The 12,340-nt window shown below is 33.3% G+C and overlaps 1 protein-coding gene across 4 annotated transcripts in view; it reads right to left on the reverse strand.

Annotated features, from left to right (window-relative positions):
- Positions 1-12,340, reverse strand: part of LOC117578254 (rho GTPase-activating protein Graf) — a 78,095-nt gene that overhangs the window by 47,016 nt on the left and 18,739 nt on the right. The window lies entirely within an intron of this gene.

Genomic DNA, 12,340 nt, shown 5'->3' on the forward strand with positions numbered 1-12,340 from the left:
TTGGCTTATCAGCAGCAAACAGCGAGCAGCAAAAAGGCACGACTAATTGATACCCTGCAGCGGGTAAATATTGTTTAAAAAAAAAAAAAAAGTCAGAGATAAGCTAATCTCTCGCTGCTCTCGCCCAAAACCATTTAACCTCAACCTTTGCACCCAAGTAATCCCTTTTTTTCACTACAATTTACTCGTTTTCTGCTGTTCTTCTTTGTACTTTGCTGATTGCTGGCGCTTTGCTGGTCAATCAATTGCATTGGAATCGTCGGAATTTCCCCTCGTCTGCTTCTCTCCCTCTCTTTCTTTCTCTGTTTCTGTTTCTGTTACGACAGCGCGTCGCATTACGCAGATAAATAAACAAACAAACAAATAAGAACAACACTAACAAACAGTCACAACTTGCACGCACTGCGAAGCGCTGATAAAGTCAACAAAGCGACGACAAGGAGAAAGAGTTGTCATATCTGCTTTATAGGGTATACTAAAAGGGTATTCATTGTGTGTGCACTGTGTAATAGAAAGTCATTTACTGAGGGAACTTTATTTATGGCTACTTTACAAATAATTTTGTTTATTTTATTATATTTGTTTTATATATATTTTAATATTTTATTTTATTTCTTTTATTTACAATCTTACTCTTTTTTTATTTCACTTTTTCACTTTTCATTAGTTTTCTTCTTTAATTTAATTAATTTTATTTTATTTTGTCTTTACTTTTTTATTATTATTTTTTTGTTTATAGCTAAAACACAAATACATTATTTTTATTTTTTAAACTTGATTTAGATATATTATTTTTTATTTTATTTTTTCTATTTGTTATTCTCATTATTTTACCTTTTTTTCCTTTCTTATTTCATTTTATTTTATATTTTCTTTATTTTATTTAACTTTTTTTTATATATTTTTATTTTATTTTGATTATTTATTATTTTACTTATTTTATATTTTACATTTGTTTTCTTTTCTATTCATATCTCTTCCATTCTTTTCTTGTTTCATTTCATTTCGCTTAATTATTTTCTTCGTTAACTTCATTTCGTTTAAATTAGTTTCATTTCATTTCGTTCCATTTAATTTAGTTTACTTCCCCTTTTTTATTTGTTTTCTTATTGAATTTCATTTCATGATTTAATTTTTTTTTTTTATTTATTTTATTATTTTCTATCTTATTTATTGGCATTATTATTTGTTTATTATTCAGTTTAGCTTAAACCAAGCCATTCTAACATTAACAGGGTAGCTACGAGTCGTTCTTCTATGTTCGCCTAGAGCAAAACTGCGCGATTTTGGTACTATTATAAATAGCAGCATTTTGTTTATGCAATTAAACTTTGAGTTAATTAAAAGCTGTAATTCAGCAAGCAGACAACCATAGCCGAAAGAGACGGCAACCAAAGAGCGAGCAAGATAGCGATAGAGAAAGAGATAGCGCGGTCTAAAACAAGAAAATAAGCTGAGACAGAGCGGAGCTATGGCTGGCACTTGACTGACAACCTGTTGATCTTTTGTAGTACCATTTGGCGCAGCAATAGATACAAGATACAAAATACACAAATAGACATACACACACACACACACACACACACTGAGATACTCAGTGAGCTGGGGCGGACATGTGGCATGCTAATTACTTGTTATTGTTGTTGTTGTTGTTGTTATTGCTGTTGCAACCCAAAAGTCTCAATAACAAAAGTCAGTCAAATGTCAGGAAGAAACAAATAAACAACCAACATCAAAGGCACTAAACAATAATTGCAACAGTTACAGATGAAATACTATTGGAAGAGAAGCTGACAAACCTGAAGACAAAATAAATATGGAGAAGAGTCGGCGATTTATCGTATAGAGATTCACTTTGTAACCACAATAAACACAAAAAAAAATAGATGTTTCCCCTTCAATTTATTTACTCACAGTTAGTCTAGTCTTTAGCATAGTAAAAGTTCCATTGCTTACCTGCAAGAAAAAGAAGAAATAACAGTTTAGTAAAGTATTGAATTAAAAAATCATGCAGCGATGGAAATAAATTTGTGGTCATTGTCAACTGCCAGCTGGGAATTTTCTCAATCCAATTGACACAGAATAATTCACTAGTCATAGTTGTTAATGAATGGCATAGTTTGGAAAAACAACTTATCATGGACAACTATATTTTTTTTTAAGAATCATTGTAGAGAAAGTTCTGAACCGATTTAACAAAAAAAAAATACAGAAAGTGCAGTAGCTAAAATTTCCGAAAGTTTCATTAACAAAAGGAAACAATTAATGCAATAGCGAATGGAAAATATACAAAATTAGCTAATACATAAAAAAAAATCTCAATTCAATTCAAGTTTAGGCGACATTTTGGGCGATTCTTACGGAAATGCTATTAAAAGCAATTTGTCGTGCTTTACTTAATTTGTGAGTGTTTGTGTTCAACTCGTTCAAGCGACAAATTTAGTGACTTTAAGCATGACTCAATGAGCGTTAATTTGTCAATATAATCCCGTTTGCTGTTTGCTGCGCTCTCTCTCTCTCTTCCTCTCTCTGCGTTCTAACGAACTTTCTTGCTCTTTCTAGCAGATAATCCTAAACACAACGACCTTGACAAAGCCGTTTTTATACACATAATACTTATAGCACTTTTTTTTGCTCAAGCCAGACAAATTTGTTATACTCTTGAAGGGGGAAGGTATTTCAATTTGATGATGAATTTTGTAAGATACATTAAATGACTCAGATTCAAGTTGAGCTGTATTTGCTTTTTAGGTAAATTAGAATAATTATAGTAAAAAAATACAATATAATTTAATGCGGTATAAAAAAATACTAAATGTAAATCAGTTAGAGTATTTATACTGCAGCAATTCATCGTGTTTTTTTTATTGTTTGCTCTCTCAATTTTATATTGTCATTTGCATTGTTTTATGTTGTTTCTCTTTTTTTTTTGTATTTTTTTTTTTTTTGGTCTGTTGATAATCGCAAAAATTTATATAAAATAAAATACAATTGATATGCCTTATATGTGTGTGTGCGTGCGAGTGTGTGAGTTTGAGTGTGTTGTGTCACCGGATGTTATACAAATAATTGCCAAGTGCTAACTGCTGATATTGTGTGGCCCCCTCTATATAGAAATCGAGCGGCGTTTATAGAATGTAGCAAAAATTCGAAAAATTGAAAACGAAAAGAAATTAGTAAGCATGACGATATGCACAATATGTCTGCCATGGCTTCAGGGTCAGAGTCAGAGTCATAAATATATATTTACAAGTATGTAGTATTTACTTATCTAGCGAGTCTTATCGCATTGTCCACCAACCAAACAATCCAACAAAAAAATGAAATAAAATAAAAACTCCCAAAAGATAGAGGAGCAAGCGAAAACAAAATAACAAGAAAACGCCCCGCTTTAAACTGCGGAACGAAGCGGAATGAAACGGCAGCGAAATTACCAGAGAGAGAGAGAGAGAGAGAAAAGAAATACTGGAAGGGGGCGAAGATCGAGTCAGAAACCGATCAAAAGAAAGTAAGAAATTACAAATTTATGGCGCGTTCATTGTCATCGATCGATGGCTATTTTCATGGTCTCTCTCTCTCTCTCGATCACTCTCTCTCTCTCTGTCTTCACTCTTTTTCTCACTTGGTAACATTCGAATGACTCACAACCCAACATCAACAACAACAACAAACAACAATAACAACTTACAATTGTTTGCAACGTCGTCGAGTCGCGCTGTTGATTTTCAGCCGTTTTTCTTTCAGCTTTTTTTTTTTTGTTGTTGTTGTTGTTGCTTCGGTTTTGTCGTGTTTGTTACACTTGCTAAACAGGTTATAATAACTTCTTAATCAACTTGGCTTACAACAAATCTCTCATATTATATTACTCTCATATACAATTTCCAAATATTTATCGTCTTTCAAGTGGTATTAGCGGCAAATTAATGGAAATATGAGGCGTTTACAATACTATAATCAAGCAACAGCAATCGTAAAGCCAAGTTACAGCTTGTTTAGTCTATCATTTTCGTATGATGCATATCGATAATTGTTTTTAGCGAAATATTACCAATTAACGGCTAAGCAAACAAATACTAATACTAATGTGCGCTATAAAACTACGCTACGATAATTGGCAGGAAAGTTGCTGAAATCAACATTAATTAGGAACTCGTTACAGTCACTATTTTATGGCAAATATTCAGTTATTCAACATAGTAAATAGTTTGATTATAATAAATGAAAGGAAGCAGAGAATTACTGGGTTTTCTTTTAGTAATATTCAGTATAGTGGGTTTAATACGTAGGAGATTGAAGTCAGAGGACTTAAATGTTTCTTTTTTGAGCAATATTCATCAACATAGGCAATACATTGAATTTAATAAATTCATGATGCGTTCTAATACAACTTCGAAACCTCTCAAGTTTCTTAATGGATTATAATAAGTGATTGATTCATAGCAAAAGGACTCAGTGAACTTCTAACATTAACATTCATTCATAAGACTCTTAAATTTCGTTTTTAACAATCTTAAGATCTGCAACATAATAAGGATATTGATTTTAATAAATTCCAAACTCATTAAACTTTGTGAAATCCAAGGAATCCCATTTCGTAATTCTTTAACATGTTAAATATACGGATCCAAAATTTGTTGTTTAACAATCTTCAATTCTTTAACATGGTAAATAGATTGATTTTAATAAATTTCACATTCATAGTAAAAGGACTCAAGGATCACAAAGATTTGTATAAGATATAAGCCGTACAACCAAGATTTTATAAGCCTTTTACACCCAAAAAATGGTTTTCAATCTACAAAGAGCATTCATGAATTCGTTTATAGAAATTCCGTGTACTTGTTGTTTTTAGTTGCTGTTGTTGTTGTTGTTGTAGTCAATTGACGACGCTGCCGCTCGATCAACCTTTGAAAATGACCCAAATTTGCCGCAATATTCACAATCGCTTCGGGTGTTTTTTTTCGTTTTTTTTTTTTTTTTCGTTGCTGTGCTTCAACTCCGACTTCCAGTTCGACTTCAACTGCGACTGCGAGTTGGACTTGCCACTTGGCGCACTTGTCGTGCAGCAGTTGAACGTTGTTTGGGTATTGCTTTTTTTTCTCGATTTTTTTGTTTTTGTATTCTGCAACAGGGGGAAGAGCGCAGCAGCAGCAGGTTGAGGTTTCGTTTCGTTTCGTTTCGTTTGGTGTGGTTAAGTGAGGTTTTTTGTTTTGTATTTTTACTTCGATTTATTCCAATTTTTTTTCGTTTTTTTGTTTTTTGTTGGTATGCCCAACGGCAACGACGCGGCTCATACAAAATTCTGTTATAGTTTCGCTTGTTGTGGTTGTTGTTGTAACTAATTGAAAGTTAATTTGCACATGAATGCAACTGTGAAACGAACCTTAAGGCCCGCTTTGAATGCTAAATTGCCACTGATTTTCTTCTTGAATGGATTTCCATTTCCCCCTCTTCGACAACTGTTGACTGACTCTTTGTGTATGTTTGCTTAGCACTTTTACTTTTTCAATTTCATTTGCAATTATTTTGGTCGAAGGTTGTTCCTGCTACCCCCCACCTCCCGAAAAACGTGTCGCGTCGTGTTAACTAGATTTCACCACAATTGTTATTTGGGTTTTATGCACTTTTCTGTCTGAATTTCGTATTCAGCAGCTGAAGAGCTGATCGAATCGCAAAGGCACAAGATTTACGACTTCCTAGACTGACTTGAAACCGACTGAAACTGAGATTGAAACTGTTTTCAATGCAATGGGCGCAGCTTGTGATCTTGCTTCATACTAAATAAGTATACTGAATATACCAAAATTTAGCAGTTTCAATAGAAATTTAGTTTATTATATGGTGGTTTGCTTCATACTAAATAAATATACTGAAATTCTAAATATACTGAAATACTAAATATACTGAAATACTAAATATACTGAAATATTAAATATACTAAAATTCAGTTTATTCAGTAGAAATTTCGATTATGGAACGTTCGTCTTGTTTCGCACTAAATAAATATACTAGAATACTAAATATACTAACATTCAGTTGCTTCAATAAAAAATTTCGTTTATTAAACGGTGGTCTTGCATCATACTAAATAAATATACTAAAATACTAAATAAACTTCAAATCAGTAGATTCAATTGAAATTCAGTTGATTAAATGGTGGTTTTGCTTCATACTAAACAAATATACTGAAATACTGAATATACTAAAATACTAAATAAATTCCAAGACAAAGCTATAATAAAAATGTAAACATTAAAATACTTTTCGTTTGCGCTCATAAATTCCGATATTATCATCTTGGTTATCATATACATATGATATTTATAGAACTTCAACCCACAACAAAAGACACATAGTGTTGTGCTATGTTTGCCTTTGGCTTATGCTAAGCAGTTAGTAGGTTAATAGTTAACAATTTTGTGTTGGCCAGACCAAACGTGGCCGAAACGATGACATTATCACAAATGTGAGCGACAAACAGAAGACTGAGAAAACGAAAATAAAGATGAAAATCCAAAAATGTATTGTATCTTTTCTCTTTGCCAACTCGATTTGTGGTTAGTTAATTGAGTTTTGGCTTTATTTGGCCAAGATTGAATGTGACACACACACACACACACATATATATATATATATAGAGCTGACCAAAGTGAAATACGCCCATGCAATTGCTAGCCAAGGATTTACCTAATACAGTTCCATTTCAATCCCCAAGATTAAAGACACACATTAATCATCCGGTTAGATTATTTCAACTGCATCGGGTAACTCTCACTTTTTTTTTTCTTCACAAATTGCGAGTATTCAAGTGAGTGTTTTTGAGTGTTTATGTTTGTGTGCCGTGTTGTGTTGTGTTTTTGTCTCTCCCTCGCGTCGTCGTGCGCATATTTAATAATCTCTATTTTTATACAATAAAAGTCATGGGCATTTTTGTCTAATGCCGTGACATCAGCGTCATGCCCAAACTAGGGCAATCTTTTGTGATCGTTCTTCCAGCTGTTGTTGCTGCTGTTGTCGGCGTTATCGTGTTGTTGCTGTGCTCAGCGAACCAAATGTAGCAGTATTAAAAATCATAGCAACTATTTGTTATTATTAGGTCTTATGCTAGGGGCACATCTGACGTTTTGTTTCCAAATAGTTTTCAATTCAAAGCCATTACTATCGATAGTTTACAGCTCTTCATCGATAGTTTCACTAATTACTTTTGATAGTTTGCAACTGTATGTAAATCGTTACAATAGTTTCAAGAGTCTTCACTATATTTGCAATGGTAAACTAAGGATTCGATAGTTAATACCACTTCATCGCTAGTTTTATAAATTACTAGTTTGAAGAATTTTGTTTCAAGAGCTTCCATAAATAGTACTTTAAATAGTAACTTATTCTATTCGGAATTATAATTATTATTATTGATAGTTGCAATCGTTTTAAGAGTCTTCACTACATTTGCAATGGTTAGCTAAAGATTCGATAGTTAATAGCACTTCATCGCTAGATTTATGAATTACTATCGATAGTTTATCTTTTATATAGTAGTTTATTCTATTTGAAATTAGAAGTCTTGCAATTAATATTATTGATAGCTGCAATAGTTTCAAGAGTCTTCATTATATTCGCAATGCAAAGCAAAATATTTGGTAGTTAATAGCACTTCATCGCTAGTTTTACGAATTACTATCGATAGTTTGAAGAATTTCGTCAATAGTTTCAAGAGCTTCAAACATCTTTAAAATAGTAGTTTATTCTATTTGGAATTAGGAGTCTTTATTTTCGATAGTCTGCAGTACTTACTATCGATAGTTTCAGACAACTTTTCGTGTATTAAGCGCTTGTGCACTTTATTTGGATTTAAGCTTTTACTTTTGATAGTTTGCAGCACTTCCTATTGTTAGTTTCAATAGTTACGAACAAAAAAGAACCTTTTAAACAGTAGTTCACCATAGTTTATGCTCTTATCAACATTGAGTGCTAGATAGCGCTGTCTCTCAAGCAGACTATTCTCTATTTAATCATCAATTGAAAATATAATCTAACAATTCAACTGAGGGCAAACATTGCTCTATTAATCATAGCTTGGCAATTTCTTTTCGTATTTGCACTTGCGCAAGTCCGAGCGATTTGAACATTCTAAATATATGGATTACAGAATGTTGTAAAGCAATAAAAGCAGAATGTACAGCATCATGTAGTACAAGAATTTGAACGATACCCTTTAATCGTTATATTGTGCATTTAATCGCAGAGAAAGAGGAGAAGATGAAGAAAACGAGAAGGAGAAAAACAATAAATGTGGCAAACTGTTTAATTGGTTTTTCGGTCTTAAAAATAGCATTAAGAACAACAACAACAACAACACAACTCTTCCCAATAGTCGGGGCCACCTGGGAGAAAACATCAAGTACCCGTTGTCCCCCCTTTTTCTCTCCCTCTCTCTCTCTCTCGCTTTCTTTGGGTTGCCAAGAGGAAAAGAGCTGACAAGTTGTGGAACAATAGCGAACACAAAATGCATAGATATTTTGTACGTTTTTGTATTTTGGCCCAAAATGTCTGATAAAAAGAATGCCGCCAAACACACTAAAAAGACGAAAATCAAGCACAGGGAAAAGAAAATGTGTGGCGGAAAAGCGAAAGAAACGAAGCTGCTTGGGCATATCATCGTCATCTATATATCGCTGAACACTTTGTGCACACATTGGAAAAATCTTTTGTAGCGTGTGAGGTGTGCTGAAAGATTGTGATCGACTAGCAGATACTCTGTTAAAAAATAGTTAAGTAGTAATAACTGAGAGTAGCTAATTTAACAGTTTAAAAAGTGATTGCTTGATTGATTTGACAATTGTACAAATTAGAAGCTTAAAGCAGTGCAAATGTAGCATACCCTAAAGTTGTATCTTACAGGGTATGCAAAGAATTTTACGTCTGGTGAAAAACCATTTGGTCAAAAGGCAAACACTGCTGCTCTTCATGATGTTGCTGCTGCTGCTGCTGCCTTCTGGGGCAGACACGGAGACGCGGCTGCTGGTTAAACGACAGCAGCTCGTGCGTTCTTCTTCTCGCTACTGCTGCTCTTGTTCTTGTTGTTGTTGTTGTTGTTGCCACACATTTTGCGCCAAATTTGAGTCAAAACACATGCATGCAATACGCAGCCAGCTCGCTTTGCTAGCCGCATATTTAAATTTAGTTTAGATATTCTCATCTTAGTTCTCATACCCTATAAAAAGCACAAGGGGTATATTGCCAAAGCGCTTTGATAAGAAAATGTAAACGTTTGCGAATATGATTGCTTAAAATATATAAATTTAACAGCTTATAAGTATAATTTAAAACTTGAGCTTATTTTTCAAAAATCATTCTAAAATTGAACATTTCAAATTTCTCTTCAAAATTTGTTTTCTTTCTATGTATTATAGGGTATTTATCGAGTCTATCAATCACTTTTTCCGTTTGTTAGGGAAATTTTTTCTTCGTGAACAAAACAAAATGAAATATCTATAAAAAACAAACGTAAAAATTTGTTTCAATTTTGTTCAGTGTTTTGCTTTATTTTGGATGCCTTTTTATAAGTCTCTCTGCATATAAAGAAATGTTGGGAGGGAGGGGAAATTCATGTTCTTCTTGTCGTTTTTTTTTTGCTTGTTGTTATCGCGTTGTTTGTTTAAAGCATTTATGTATTTGACTTTGCCTTCTTTTGCACTAATTTAACACAAAAGCCAAAAATCCCCAAAAAAAAAGTGTAACAAAATTGTTTGTGTTTAATTATTGTTGTTGCTTTTATAGAACGGATATTTGGCCATTGAATAAGTTGCTGCTACCTGTTGTTGTTGTTGATGAGATTATTTTGTAGTTCTTTTTTTTTTTGTTTTTGTTTTTTTGATACCATTGAAGGAGAAGGCGAAGGCCGCTGCTGCCTAACAACTAAACACCATTCACATTGGCAGCGTTACTTAAATTAAGTGCTAATTGTTAAAGCACTTGAGGAAATGTACTTTGTTTTATTTGCATGTGTGTGTGATTGTTTGTGTGTTGTGTGTGTGTCAATGATTTTCCCTAATGACGTCAATTTCCCTGCGGCTTTTGCTTGAACGTGCCGTTGCTCTTGTTGCTCTTGTTGTTGTTGTTGTTGTTCTTGTGCATTTCCCTCATGTTCATTCAGCACTTTCCAAACTTTTTTAAACAAACTTTTTCGTTGTTTTTTGTTCCCCTGTACATTTTCCACACCTTTCGTTTTTCTTGAGTTTTCTACGATTTCCTTCAGTTTTGTGCAATTTTTCATGTGTTGAAGTGAACACAGTTTTTTTTTTTTTTGTTGTGCTCGCAGTTCAATTTATTTCACTTTCGACATTAGCAATTAATATCTGTGCAAAGTTTTCACAACTTTTGTGCAAAGACAACCATCGATTACAGCTACTACTATCGATAGTTTGCAATACTGTAAAGTTTTCACAACTTTTGTGCAAAGACAGCCCTCGATAAAAGCTATTACTATCGATAGTTTGCGATAGAACTGTGTGATTAGTAATAAAATTAATATCTGCAAAGTTTTCACAATTTTTGTGCTAAGACAGCCATCGATTACAGCTATTACTATCGATAATTTGCGATACTGCAAAGTTTCCACAATTTTTGTGCTAAGACAGCCATCGATTACAGCTATTAATATCGATAGTTTGCGATAGTACAAAGTTTTCACAACTTTTGTGCAAATACAGCCATCGATTACAGCTATTACTATCGATAATTAGCGCTAGAAGTGGTCGATGAGTAATAAAGTAACCGCTAACCGCATTTAAATATAAATTTCTTTCAGATTGTGCTATCTATAATTGATGACACAAATTGCGAAACAAAGAACTTTAGCTGTCATGGAGAAATTCCATAAGATAGCGACAAAAAAGGACGATAAATTGCAAAAACCTCAAGGGCTTTATGGTTTATTATTTATAACTATTGCAAACACATCGCTGTGGATAATAACTATTTGTAGCAGAAAATACAGACTAAAGAAGTGAATCATCATGAAACAATGTTGACTACAGTCGTAAAGTCGTTAAGTAAGTGAGTGATAAGACAACAAAGTCCAAGAAGATTGGATGATAAGCAGATAGCACAGAGATAAAAGCCAATTTCTCATACATTTTCTGAAACATCTTGAACTAAAATACTTCTAACTTCATTTTCGATTATCAGTTTTCTTGCAGTGTAACCAAGAGGGGGCAGAGAAGGAAGCAAGTAGCACACACGTTAATAAGTAACACAACGATGATAAATCCGTGATTCCAATGCGCAGACATCAACAAGTACAAATATAATAATACAATACAATACAAGAGAGGGAGAGAGAGAGAGAGAGAGAGAGAGCGGCGAGGGGAGAATTATGAAAAAAGCGGTGAAAACTTTGCATTTTGTGCAATGGCACGTATTGAGGTACAACTCTGTGGCAAAGGGAGGCTAAATGTGTGTGTAAGTGTGTGTGTCAACGTGTGTGTGTGTGTGTGTGGTGTGGCATAGAAGGCTGGGCTGGCGCTGGGAGGAAGTAAAGAGAAGAGGGAAGCGGTAAAGTTGGCGCACCCACGTCGATGCTGCGAGACTGTGACGTGTGTATTAAGTTGTGTTGTGTTGTGTGTAAGCAACTGCACTTGCGATTATCAGACACACACACATGCATACACACACTCACACACACACATGCCGCACTGTGAATGCAGAGTTCGTGATGAAAACAAGCTGAGATATAGTAAATAAAAACGCGACAAAATACACATGCAGACGCAAACAAGAGAGGCTGGCTGTGTATGCTTTTCCTTATAAATATGTGTACAATATATCTTGAGTATATACCATTTCTATACAGTATATACCATAATACTACTTAACTGTTCTTAACTTTGTATTGTCAGCGTCAGTTCTGAACTCGAGAAAAATATTCTAAGGCGCAGCCGAGGATGTTTTTTTATTTTTTGCATTGAGCGAAGCATTTTTATTATAATTTTCATTTGGTTTGATTGGTTTTTATAAAAAGAATATACTATATTATTTGAAAATATTTTTATACGATTTTTTTGTGGTCGCTGACCTTTTTTAGTGTAAGTTTATTTCTACTACGCTTACTACGCTTACATTTTATAAAATTACTTGTTGAACTTGTAGTTAAAAATAAACACTTTGAACATATTTTGTATGAATGTTTGCTTTCCTGTTTTTCAATCATTTTCAATGTAATTTCATTTTAATTACTATTACTAATATTTTCATTTTAATAAATAATATTTACTTCTCAAGCAATCTTTGTTTACTTTTTATAACCACAAGATCAACAATTATTTACTCATTTTTATAAATG

This window comes from Drosophila albomicans, chromosome X (genome assembly GCF_009650485.2).
Source record: "Drosophila albomicans strain 15112-1751.03 chromosome X, ASM965048v2, whole genome shotgun sequence".
NCBI lineage: Eukaryota > Metazoa > Arthropoda > Insecta > Diptera > Drosophilidae > Drosophila > Drosophila albomicans.